Here is an 11,281-nt window from a genome sequence, read left to right as displayed (position 1 = left end):
AGTTGGGGGGGTTTAGAATAACTGAAGAACATTCTGCATGCAAAAGTGTTCCAGTGAAAACATTTAGCCAGTCCCCACAGAATCCTAGAAAACTTCTTCCTTTGTCTTCTGTTACTAATATGGGGATAAGTACATAATGGGGTAAAGAAATTACTTATCGACCAAGACTCTTACCTGTTCACTTTCTGAAATAAGCACACATTGTGTATTTGATGGCTATAAAAGCTACAATACAAATGCCAGCTCGCAGTCTGCAGCATTATTACCCATTAATGACAAGACACAATGAAGAGAAAAAAGGAAAACCAAAAGGGAGGAGACAAAAGAAACAGGGCATGCAAATCTAACCTCAAGAACCAGCTGGAAATTTTTCATTGGAGGGTTCCCTGACAGAAAACAACTTCAACAAAATTGTGAATTGCATTTCTTGCAGTAAATATTTCAAGTCCACATTGGAAGAAATTGCAATGAATTGATGTCACTTCAACAGTTTTCAACGTTTTTAAATAGTACTTCAGGTCATAGGCAAACACACAAAGGTCAAAATATCCCTTAGGAGGAACTAAAAAACCCAGAGTTGTCTGTATTTCCTTGCTCACTTTGATCTTTCTAAGTAAGCTTTTCTCTTGTCAACCAAATTCTCATTGGGTGGAAGCAAACCCAAAGGTTCAGAACCAACTGAGTTGTCATTTTGGCTCAGAGCTTCTGGTCTCCTGAGTGTTCCTGAAAAGAACTCAGAGAAATTTTGCTTCAGGTTGTAGTTCCTCTCAGATGTGTTATGGTTTCAGGTTATCTGGGGACACAGAAACCAACACTATCAATGTTCAGTACCGTGTTTTGTCTTCTCACAACAGGGTAATGGAGTAGATTACTTGCTGAACCTGTTCAGTATCACATAAACATATAATATACCAGTTCTGCTACAACTGTTATTCCTTTCCTAAGAAGAACTCATTTCCTTTGTGTGTACAATTCACAGCTGTTTGAAAACATGCTCATCTTTCTTACTGGTTTTGCCTAGTAAGAGATTCATTTACACAACCAACTTGGAACTTTTTGAAAAATGCAGTTGGTTCTGGTTTTGTGTGAAAATTCAGTATTGTACACCTTCCATGACCATTATATTGAAGAATTAGAAATAGTAACATTTAGAATTATTAGACAATTTACATATCTAACAACCAAACTGTCTTGGAAACCTAGCTCTAACGATGATGCTGAGTTGATGATCTACGAGGTGATTAATTAATAGAGTACAAGACAGTTTTGCTGGCCAATGAACTGGTTTTGCAACTCCAGTGCTCACCTTTCTGTTGCTAAGTACCTATATCTTTAAGCAAACCAAAAGTATTTCTTTAAATGCTTCTTCAGCATGAGGAAAATCTACCCTGCAGAAACTTTCTAGCTCATTTAAAATGTTTCTGCACTGTAAGGCATGACTGCTTCAAGGACCCACAGTAATGCGGTTTTGTTTCCTTCTCATTCTAACTCAAACCAGTTCAGCTTTGTCTGCGTGGGCTGCTGCAAAATGAACTGGGTTTGTCGTGCTCAGCCCGAGGTGCCCAGCCCAGAGCAGGGAGCCAGAGGCTGCTACTGCTCCTGGCTGGGAGAGCAGCGCTGAAGCTGACGGACTGTTTGCACCACCTAGTGATGCCTGCGGGCTCACACAGCTCCTCCTGCCTGCCTGCAGCACGAGTGAATCCGCGCTGAGGATGCTAGAGATCTCTGGAAGAAAAAACGGGAAAACAACACTTAAAACACAAATACTGTTACAAGGACTAGTGTTCTATCCTCATCACCACCATTTTTACCTGGCTTTTCCTCTGACACACCACGTAAAACAAATCTGCATCACATTTTTATGGATATAAGGTGAACTACAGAGAGTGTACAGAGCACAAGAAGTGGTACTTGACTGAACTGGAAGAAACGATGCAGTGCGAAGAGTCAATCTCATTTCCATGTTCATTTTTCTGTAAATCCAGTTTTAAGTAAAATAAAATCTAGACAAACACCCAAGTTTTCTCTCCTACCCGTTGAAGTTGCCAGCTCTCTCAGCCTCTGCTCATATGGCAGTGTGAAGAATTTCCATTGGTCCTCTTTTGGAAATTTTTGGAAAGTCACCACCTCAGGAAACCAGAGACCTTGGCCTTTCTCTTGGTTTCCTGATCAGTTGTACAATTGCACTTTGGTGGCACTATCATGAAGGTAGGCTGCAGCAGGGAGGATGACTGCACTGATTTCCCACCTCTGGAACAAGAAGTCCATGTTCCATAGTGAATCTGACTGTAGGTTTCTCCTCTCATCCCAGTCAGGTCCCTAAGTGGTCCCTTGCCTTTCCTGCCTGCTCTTCTGCTTCACTACTGCCACAAACCAGAAAGGAAACAGTGCACTGCTCTGATCTTCAAGGGCTGACATCACCCGTAAAGCTGGGCAAAACTTTTCTTTCTTGCTGTCCATCTTCAGGACACGTTTTTGGTCACACCAAAGGCTTTTGTGACTATATCCGGATTTTTGTGTGTCTACTGTGCTATTTTTTCCTTTAGAGGAAAATTGATCAAGGTACCCAAGGCCACTCTAGGTTTGATAGCATCAAAATAAGCCCAAGACAATTTCTAGAGGAGTTGCAAGCCAGGTTTAGTTTTAAAAACTTTTTTTTTTCTCTGTAAGACATTCCAGAACTGCCACCAAATGACAGGCTCAAGGTTGAAACCAAGTGTTGAGGCTGACAAGAAATTTTTTTCACCATTGTTTTCATCCACTGGTAGATGTAGGAGGTCAAAAATGGATTTCTTTCAAAAGAAAACATTTCTTTTCCTCTATCCTCCTCCTTTTAAACCTGTGATCTGAGTTTTGGTGATATCTTTAGTGCCACATCACTGTTGTAATAGAAGTGGCAGAGACATTAGAGACTAGGAAAGGTAGAAGATGGCAGAGGAGATCATTGGATTGGAAAAGCCCAAGGAAAAAATAAGTCTTTTCCTGAAGAGAGCTGGCAGAAGAGAGAAAAGTGTCTCTTTCCAAATGAGCTCAGCTTGTGCCCTCAGCTCCCCTGCAGGAGATGAATCACACCCATGGACTGCAGAGCAAGGTAAGCCCTAGAAAAAGGTTTGCTTAGCTCCAGCTGGCCCAGGAGAATTTCACTGGAATTCAGCCCTTGCCAGTGGGAGGAAAACATTCCCTGTAAGCTCACACTGAGGCCAAAGACCTTGCCTGGGGCTAAGGGATATGTCAGGGGACTGACAGGAGAGCCCCAGCCCCTGGAGTGGTGGCTGGAGGACAGACCCAGCAATTCATAGTTATATTGCTGTACACTTTGGTGGGAACAGCACTGTTTATAGAAGGCAGGGTTTGGCAATTCGTTTTTTTAATTAAAAGTGGGACACAAGAGTCACAAGTCTCAGGATCTATGCTTACAAAGTTACAAAGCCCTTAGTATAACTTGAATTACATTGCCTGTCTCTGTAGACCTTTGCACAATATAGGGGCAATTCTTGCCTGAATTGTCAGATCATCTCCAGGCTTTGCTGACTAATGCTTGAAAAAAGGCATAGAAACCTTTGCAAAAAAATCCTGTAACACAGAATTCATGGGACTAGAATTGAAATAGAACAAGAGCAAGAACAGATTTGTGTTAAAAAACCCAAGCCAAACATGTCCTTATTTATGCCAGGAGGAGCAGGGAAGCTATTCAACTAAAAACAAACTTATAATCTGTTGGTGGCTTCATGGGGATTTTAGTTCTTTCTGCTGAGTTTGAAGGCAGAGAAGATGGGAAGGGATGTGAGCAGAAGTGAGGTTTGCTTCATTGGTCCTGCTACTGTGTTAAAACTGAGGTTGAGGTTATGCTACCAGGGATTAACTTAAGTACCTACTCACAGTCCAATCTTTTATTAAAATTATCCAAAGAGGTCTCACCTGAAGAGTTAAGCTGCTGTATGATGTCTGTATTTGAGCTGATAGATGCAGTTTTGGAGTCTTCATCAGTCTAGTAAAGAGGTGCAAGAGCTTTTTCACTGCACTTTGAGGTATGAATATGCACATTGCCTTTTCTCTGTATGAGCATTTCTCTGATGACTAGTCACTTAATTCCATTAGCAATTAATATTAAGCACTCTCCCATCTGTGGCTGCAAAAATGAAAATGCTATTACTTCAGGAAAGTCAATTGGGCCTGAATAGGGTTGGGGGGAGAATGTGTGTGGGAGAGTGGCTTTTCTGATCTTTGTTTTACTTGATGGTCTTTTCTGCTCTTCTGGCATTTAAAAGGGCAAGCCAGTTGAGTTTAAATAAATCCTGTCTTTTTATTAACTTGCCAATCCATTAACGATTTCATATATTGCTTGATTTTCAGTGAGGGCATTATTGAGAATTAGACTTAACCCCCAAAAGAGCAGAATTTTCAGGATCCTCCAGCTAACACAAAACTAGGCAACATTAACACTACTTTGCTTCTCTTAATATGGAGCTATTTCATTGCTGTGTTTCAAACTAGTGGAATGTTTATTTGAAAGGCTTCATTATGCTAATATCGATAAGATCCATCTCAATGTCAGCCTCTACTGAGAGGACTCATTTTAATCTAGGTTGTTGCAGAGCTCCATTGCACAGTAATATGAATTTAATGACAGACGGCCTCAGTTAAATCTCTGAGGTTTCCAGGAACATCTTCAGCTCTTCAAAAAGTTATTTTCTGCCAACCATGTTCATTGGAATTAAAAGCAACCTTCTCCCCCACCTCATTATGAAGGCCCAAGTAAAACACATCAAAACAAATGGTGGTTCGGGAATTAGCCTTTTTGTAATGAGACCAAGAGGTAATGGAGTTTGGACATCTTGATTTTAGTATGACCTTTGAGATCAATCTTCCTTTTTCTCCTGACTTTGTCCCTGTGATGTTGACCTTCCCTTGCTGTCATTGCACTTGCCTTTCTTTCCATCCCCTGTACTCATACAACCACATGGGTGTTCCCAGGAAGCACATGGTCCTCACTGGGATACATCCTAAGAAGATTTTGTGTGTTTGTGCAACTGTTTGAGTGGAGTCTGCAATGACAAAAGGGAATCCATGATCCAACTCCTCTTGAGCTCCAGAGTCCAATCACTAAAGCCTCCTGCTCTTAATGTTTACCCCTCTCATTCATTGGAACAAGCAGAGGACCTTGTGACCCATCTTCTGCTAGATCCACTGCCTTCAGAAGCAGAAGGCAGTGGATCTGTGCCATAAGAAAATTCCAGAAGAGTTAAATATCAGGGAAAATTCGGTCCTTTCATTTGACCTTCTTTACAAACTGAAGGACAAAAAAGAGCACAAATATTTCTATTATTTAAGAGCACAGTACTCAAACAGATTCGCACCCAATGTGAGGTCATCAAGCAACAGAGAAACCCAGCAAAGACTCCCATACATTTTCAGTTGTTCATTGGCCTCACTATTAATAGATCACCCTTATTTTTAAGTTTTGGGTGTGTATTTTTATCTAAACGTACCAGGTCTTCCTCACCTAAATCAAGGTATTTCCCCCCATTACAGTTATTTCAACATTATTGTCAAATCACATCTCAGATCAGCTCTGTGTTTAGCAGACTTCAGTCTAGCACTTCAATGCCCTACAGAGTATTCGCTGTTAACACTTCTGTGTCAATAAAACACGAGTGTGCTTGACAGCTACTGTAATTTTACATCAAGGACCTGAAACTTACCCTGACACTGCTGTACTTGAAGACAGGTACAGTTTCCTTTCAACATTAGTGGGGTTTGTCCTGAAGATGAAAAATTCCCAGGCAAGCCCTGCTGTCTTGTCCCACACACGTCCTAATGCAACTGCCTGTTTAAAATGTCAAATCCCTTATTATCTGTGGCAGATATGAGAAACTCTACATCAGTCAAGAAAAATATGAATAAATGCCTTGTCACCATTGAAAGGAAAGCCTGATGAATTAAAATGCTTTTACAAAGACTAGATTCATGTATAAATCAAATTGAATAACAGATTTTTCACATCTATCTGCATTATATACACATCTTCCAGGAATTACACTACTCTAAATGTATTTGTCACAGTATTTCTGACATATGCAGGACTGTTATATCAGTAATAACATCTGAGTAGCATCAGAATACTCCCAAATCTTTCAAACCTGTGGATCTTTAGACACTGACAGAAATATATCTGTTCCCAAAGACATTGGAAGCATTCAGGTTTCTCTAAGTAGCTGAGTGGATTTAACCACTCTCAGAGTGAAGGTGGGTATGAATCCAGATGCAGCAGCTGTGCAGAGATATGATGGGCTTGGCTTCTGGATGGTCCTTTCATGAGAACCTACACAGGCTCTTCAAGTTGTATCTACACACATGGCTTACTTAGAAGCTGTGTGGTCCCAGCTCCTTCAGCTACTGCCACAGTTCAATGGCTGCTAAATACAATTTGGATTTCCTATCCATAGGTAGCAAGTGTTTCTGGAGCTTCCAGAGTCTGGAGGAGTGATGGCACTCTAAAGCAACAGAGTGTAGGTTTGGTGATGCCAATTACCAAAACATCTCAGTCAGGACTCAGTAGCAACTGCTCATTCTGTATGGAAATTTTGTCTGGATCTCTTGTTTGTCTGCCAACTGGTTTGCTTTAACATGTGGAAGAAAAGGCCCTCAAACCAAAAGCTGGGTGAGCAGTATATTATCTCTTGAGAAAGCCATGCTGAAACACCATCAATCTGTTTTGCCAGTGATCTAAAACTGACTCTATACAGGCATAAACAGCTTAACAAGGCGTGAAAGGACAACATTAGAGCAATACTGGACATTATTTGCCCTGAAGTTAAAGATTCTTCTAGTAGGGGGTTCCTTTGTCAGACAAAGCCTCCATTCTCATTATCTGATGCCTTAGCTGATGATTTTCCAACAGCAAGGCTGCATGACTTCTGAAGGCTGGGAGTGCAGCAACCCACCCCCAAAACAGGAAAATGAGAGCACATGAACTCTTCAAAGAAGCTAAACTTTAAGCATTATTTAGACATGCTTATCCCCCAAAGATCACAGGGCATACTGATAGGGATGACCTGAAATGACTCTGCAAATGCTGGACCAGTGACCACATCAGCTACAGTCTCTTCCCTTCTGAAGTACTTGAGTGGCTGAGTAGATCAAAACAGCAGGCACACATTTATTGCTGATCAGCAACTGCTATGCACAAAAAAAGTCTGTTTTGGAGGTGATATTATTATGAATTAAGGTGCTGTCTGGCAAACCCAATGCCCCGTGCAATAAAGCCTGTCTATAGATTGCTTTATTCTATATGGTAATATAACCCTTTTTATCTGATTTTTTTTAGTGCTTCTTCCCCATGTTCAAAGACAGGTGACTGTGTATACACTGCAGGAGTTTAGATCCTCTCACTACATATCATTTTGCCTCCTGGAGATATATTCACTACTGTCAATGCCTGCCAGCCAAATGGAGAAGCAGCATTTGCTTTTTTTTTTAAGCAGCTGGAATTTTCTTATGTTGCTTTCCTATTGTCTCACCAGCAACCTCCTGCTACAATCCAGAATAAGCACACACTCCAGCATCAGTCAAGGTGAAGGCAGCAAGGAGAAGGAGTTTCAAGTTTGTGCCTAAATGTTGAAAGCATCCATTACTTTTTGAGAACACAGTATTTTCTAAGTCATTTTGAGCCTATGGATGCTTGCAGCATGTCTCTCACCATCAGGCTGTATTGCAGCATCACATGCCTTTTCCTCATGCAGGCTGTAAAAGCAGTCAGGTTACTTGTCTACAGTCAGATGGGAGATTTCACGTTGGAATGGGATTGGAGACTTTGCATTCCTTGTGGGAAGGGATTGGAGGCAAGGACTCCATCCACACTGGCTGGGTTTTGCTGTTCATTAGAAGAGCCAAGAGCCATAAATATCAAAGGGGAAACAGAACTGTTTTAAGACTGCAGATTTGAGCACCACAATAAAAGAAAGATACTCAGCTATTAGAGAGCATCCAAAGGAGGGTAATGAAGATGGTGAAGGCCCTGGAGGGAAAGCCATATGAGGAGCAGCTGAGGTCACTTGGTCTGTTCAGCCTGGAAGCTGAGGGGAAAAACTCATCACTGTATACAACTTCCTCACAAGGGGAAGTGGAGGGACAGGCACTGATCTCTTTGGTTTGGTGACCAGTGACAGGACCTGAGGGAACATCATGAAGCTGTGTCGGGGAGGTTTAAGGTGGATATTAGGAAAAGGTTCTTCATCCAGAGGGTGGTTAGGCACTGGAACAGCTCCCCAGGGCAGTGGTAACAGCCCCAAGCCTGACAGAGCTCAAGAAGCATTTGGACAATGCTCTCAGGCACATGGTGTGATTGTTGGGCCTGTCCTGTGCAGGGCCAGGAGCTGGACACGATGAACGTGGGTTCCTTCCAACTCAGAATATTCTGTAATTCAGATTAAAAAAATGAATGCTGGAGCAGGTGCACGGAATGCAAGCTTGTCCCCCAGCCCATGCCTCGGCAGCCACGGGCGCTGTCCTGTTCCCGCCCTGAGCCACCATGGGAATTTGAGCAGAACAGGCTCATCAGTGGCCTCAGGGCTGGAGCTTCACTGCTCAAACAACACAGGGAAACAAACAGAATGGCAGCAGTTACACAGGGAAAAAGCATACATCTCCCAACAGCTGTCAGCTTTCCTCAGGCTCCATGGTCTCTATGTACACACAAAGTTCATTCTTGCAGAGCCTTTAATGGCACAGCCTTGTTGGAGGCTGAGCACAGGGTGTTGTATCTGAGGGGAGCACTGACTCAGATCAGCTCCACAGAAACATCTTGTGTAAGTGTAGCAGAAACACATATTCCCTGCCCTGTGACTGCCTGGAACAGCACTGTGACAGTATTGCTGATAATATTTCCCAAACTCTCCCCACAGTTTTGATTTTCCAACTGATTAGGTTCGGTGTCAGCCTCAAGAAAGCAGCCTTAAAAAATCTGACAAATGTCAGCTTGATAGTCAGAGCACCCGATCTTCCAGCTGCTTTTATACAGGCTGTGCAATCAATTTTTCAGCTTACCTGAAAACTCAAAAAAAAAAAAAACTCCAAAACTATTTGTTCTTTCTAGACTTGCATCAAACCTGACTCTCCCCTCCCTATATTTTGATTTCATAGAATAATAGAATTATAGAATTTAGGGGTTGGAATGGACCTTATAGATCATCTAGTCCCAACCCTCTCTGCCATGGGCAGGGACACCTCCTCACTAGATCAGGTTGCTCAAGGCCTCATTCAACCTGGCCTTGAACACTGCCAGGGTTGGGGCAGCTACCACTTCCCTGGGCAGCCTGTTCCAATGTCTCACCACCCTTATAGTAAAAATGTTTTTTCTCCCATCCAATCTAGACTTTCCCTCCTTCAGTTTGAACCCATTACCCCTTGTCCTGTCATTGCAGTTCCTAACAAAGAGTCCCTCTCCAGCTCCCTTGTAGGCCCTTCAGATATTGAAAAGTTGCTATGAGTTCTCCACACAGTCTTCTCTTCTCCAGGCTGAACAGCCCCAACTTCCTCAGCCTGTCCTCATAGGGGAGATGCTCCAGTCCTCTTAGGAACTTCATGGCTTTCCTCTGGACTTGCTCCAACAGTTCCATATCCCTCGTATGTTGAGGACACCAGAACTACATGCAGTATTCCAGGTAGGGTCTCATGGGATGTTGGGATCAAAGAACCTTTATTTTCTTTACAGGGAGTAAGAACTAGCTGCAACTATGGGCTAGAGTCCCGTTATGGCAGGCACTAAGCTGTAGTTAGGAAAGGGCAAGGGAGTGGTGCCCTGGGAAATATGAATGTTCAGCGATGACCCAGGAGTCTTCTACAATGGCCTAGCAGCCAATGGTCCTCATTGCCATAAACTGTACCTGATGTTATTAAGAGTAAAGGTGTAGATGGGGTGTCTATAAGAAAAAGTAAATAGCCGAAATGTTCATTTTGTTAATATGAATAATGAATCTCTAGTATTATAAATCTCATAGAAATGAGTCTTCACTTTTCAGTGAAATCAACAGGCCTGTGTGAATTATCAGTATGAGTGAATTTGTTCTGTGATCTAATTAAAGAGAGCTAGTTAAATCCTAAACAAATGCAGAAGTTGGCAAGGATTTTGTCATCAGTCCATTGATTGCCTTCTTACTTTTCTTTTAGTGACGGTTCTAGAGTAAAGGTTTTACAGAGTGTTCAGCTTGACTCTAATTAAAATGCTAGTGTATTTCATGTACACATTTTAGTATCAGAGCACGGACTACACAGCAGAATACCTTTTTTAATCTAGGGCCTGATTTCCCAATGTGCTGAAAAATTAACAGGATTCAGAACTTCCCAATGTGAGCAGATGGAGGCTTACCACCTTTGACCAAAGGTTTAAATATCAGGTTCATGTGCTCCTGGGCTGCAAATAACCACTGGATAGCTCCATGTGCACATAAATGAATACATACCTTTGAAGCATTTATATACAAGTGGAAATAACTACAGACCAACCACATGGGTTGAGGTTTGCAAGAGCAGAAGTCCAAGCTGTGTAGCTTCATTCCTCATCATTTTTCTCTGCTCTTTTTTTTTTTTTCTGCTCAAAAGAGAGAATTGCACAGGCCAGAACACTGTGCTTGGCAACAAAGCATTTCCTTCTTTCTCTTTCCTGATTGACCCAACCTAACTTTCCCCCTGCAGAGGCCTGCTGATTTCTCCTTTGCAGTCCTGCTGGGTATGGAGACAGAAATGGCCTCACCAGCCAGCAATCTTAAAAGAAAGCTCAGCACCTCCCTCACCTAGAGAGGGGCAATATGAGAGTCAGTGGGAAAATGTCTCACTTTTCATGTGACATGCTAGAAAATGGAAACAGTTGGGTACATTTAGCAGGAGTTTCACTACGTTTCCTAACCAGCACTGTTGCAGGCAGACGCTCTTGGCTGTTGAGAATGAGCAGCAACATTAGTCTAGAATTACTCCTGAAGGAGACATGACCTATGAAGCCCTGAGCATGCAGCATCCACAGCCACCTCACTGGGACATGGGCATCCAGCTGGATGCAAGGCCCTCGTTCTGGAATGTGGGCGCCCACAGGGCACCTCACATCCATGGATGCCCATTCTCTCCTACCCCAGCTCTCCCACTTCTCCTGGAGAGCCTGCTCCACAGCCCACACACAGCAGCCTGGCTCTCACCACTGCCTTTCATGTTGCCACTTCCCTGGATCCCTTCGGTACCAAAATTACACGTGCTTGCAGCAACAATAAACTTTATTGAGCTGAACAGTGCG

Source organism: Acanthisitta chloris, unplaced genomic scaffold, assembly GCF_000695815.1.
Source record: "Acanthisitta chloris isolate BGI_N310 unplaced genomic scaffold, ASM69581v1 scaffold11758, whole genome shotgun sequence".
NCBI lineage: Eukaryota > Metazoa > Chordata > Aves > Passeriformes > Acanthisittidae > Acanthisitta > Acanthisitta chloris.
Note: the sequence above shows the minus strand (reverse complement) of the source record.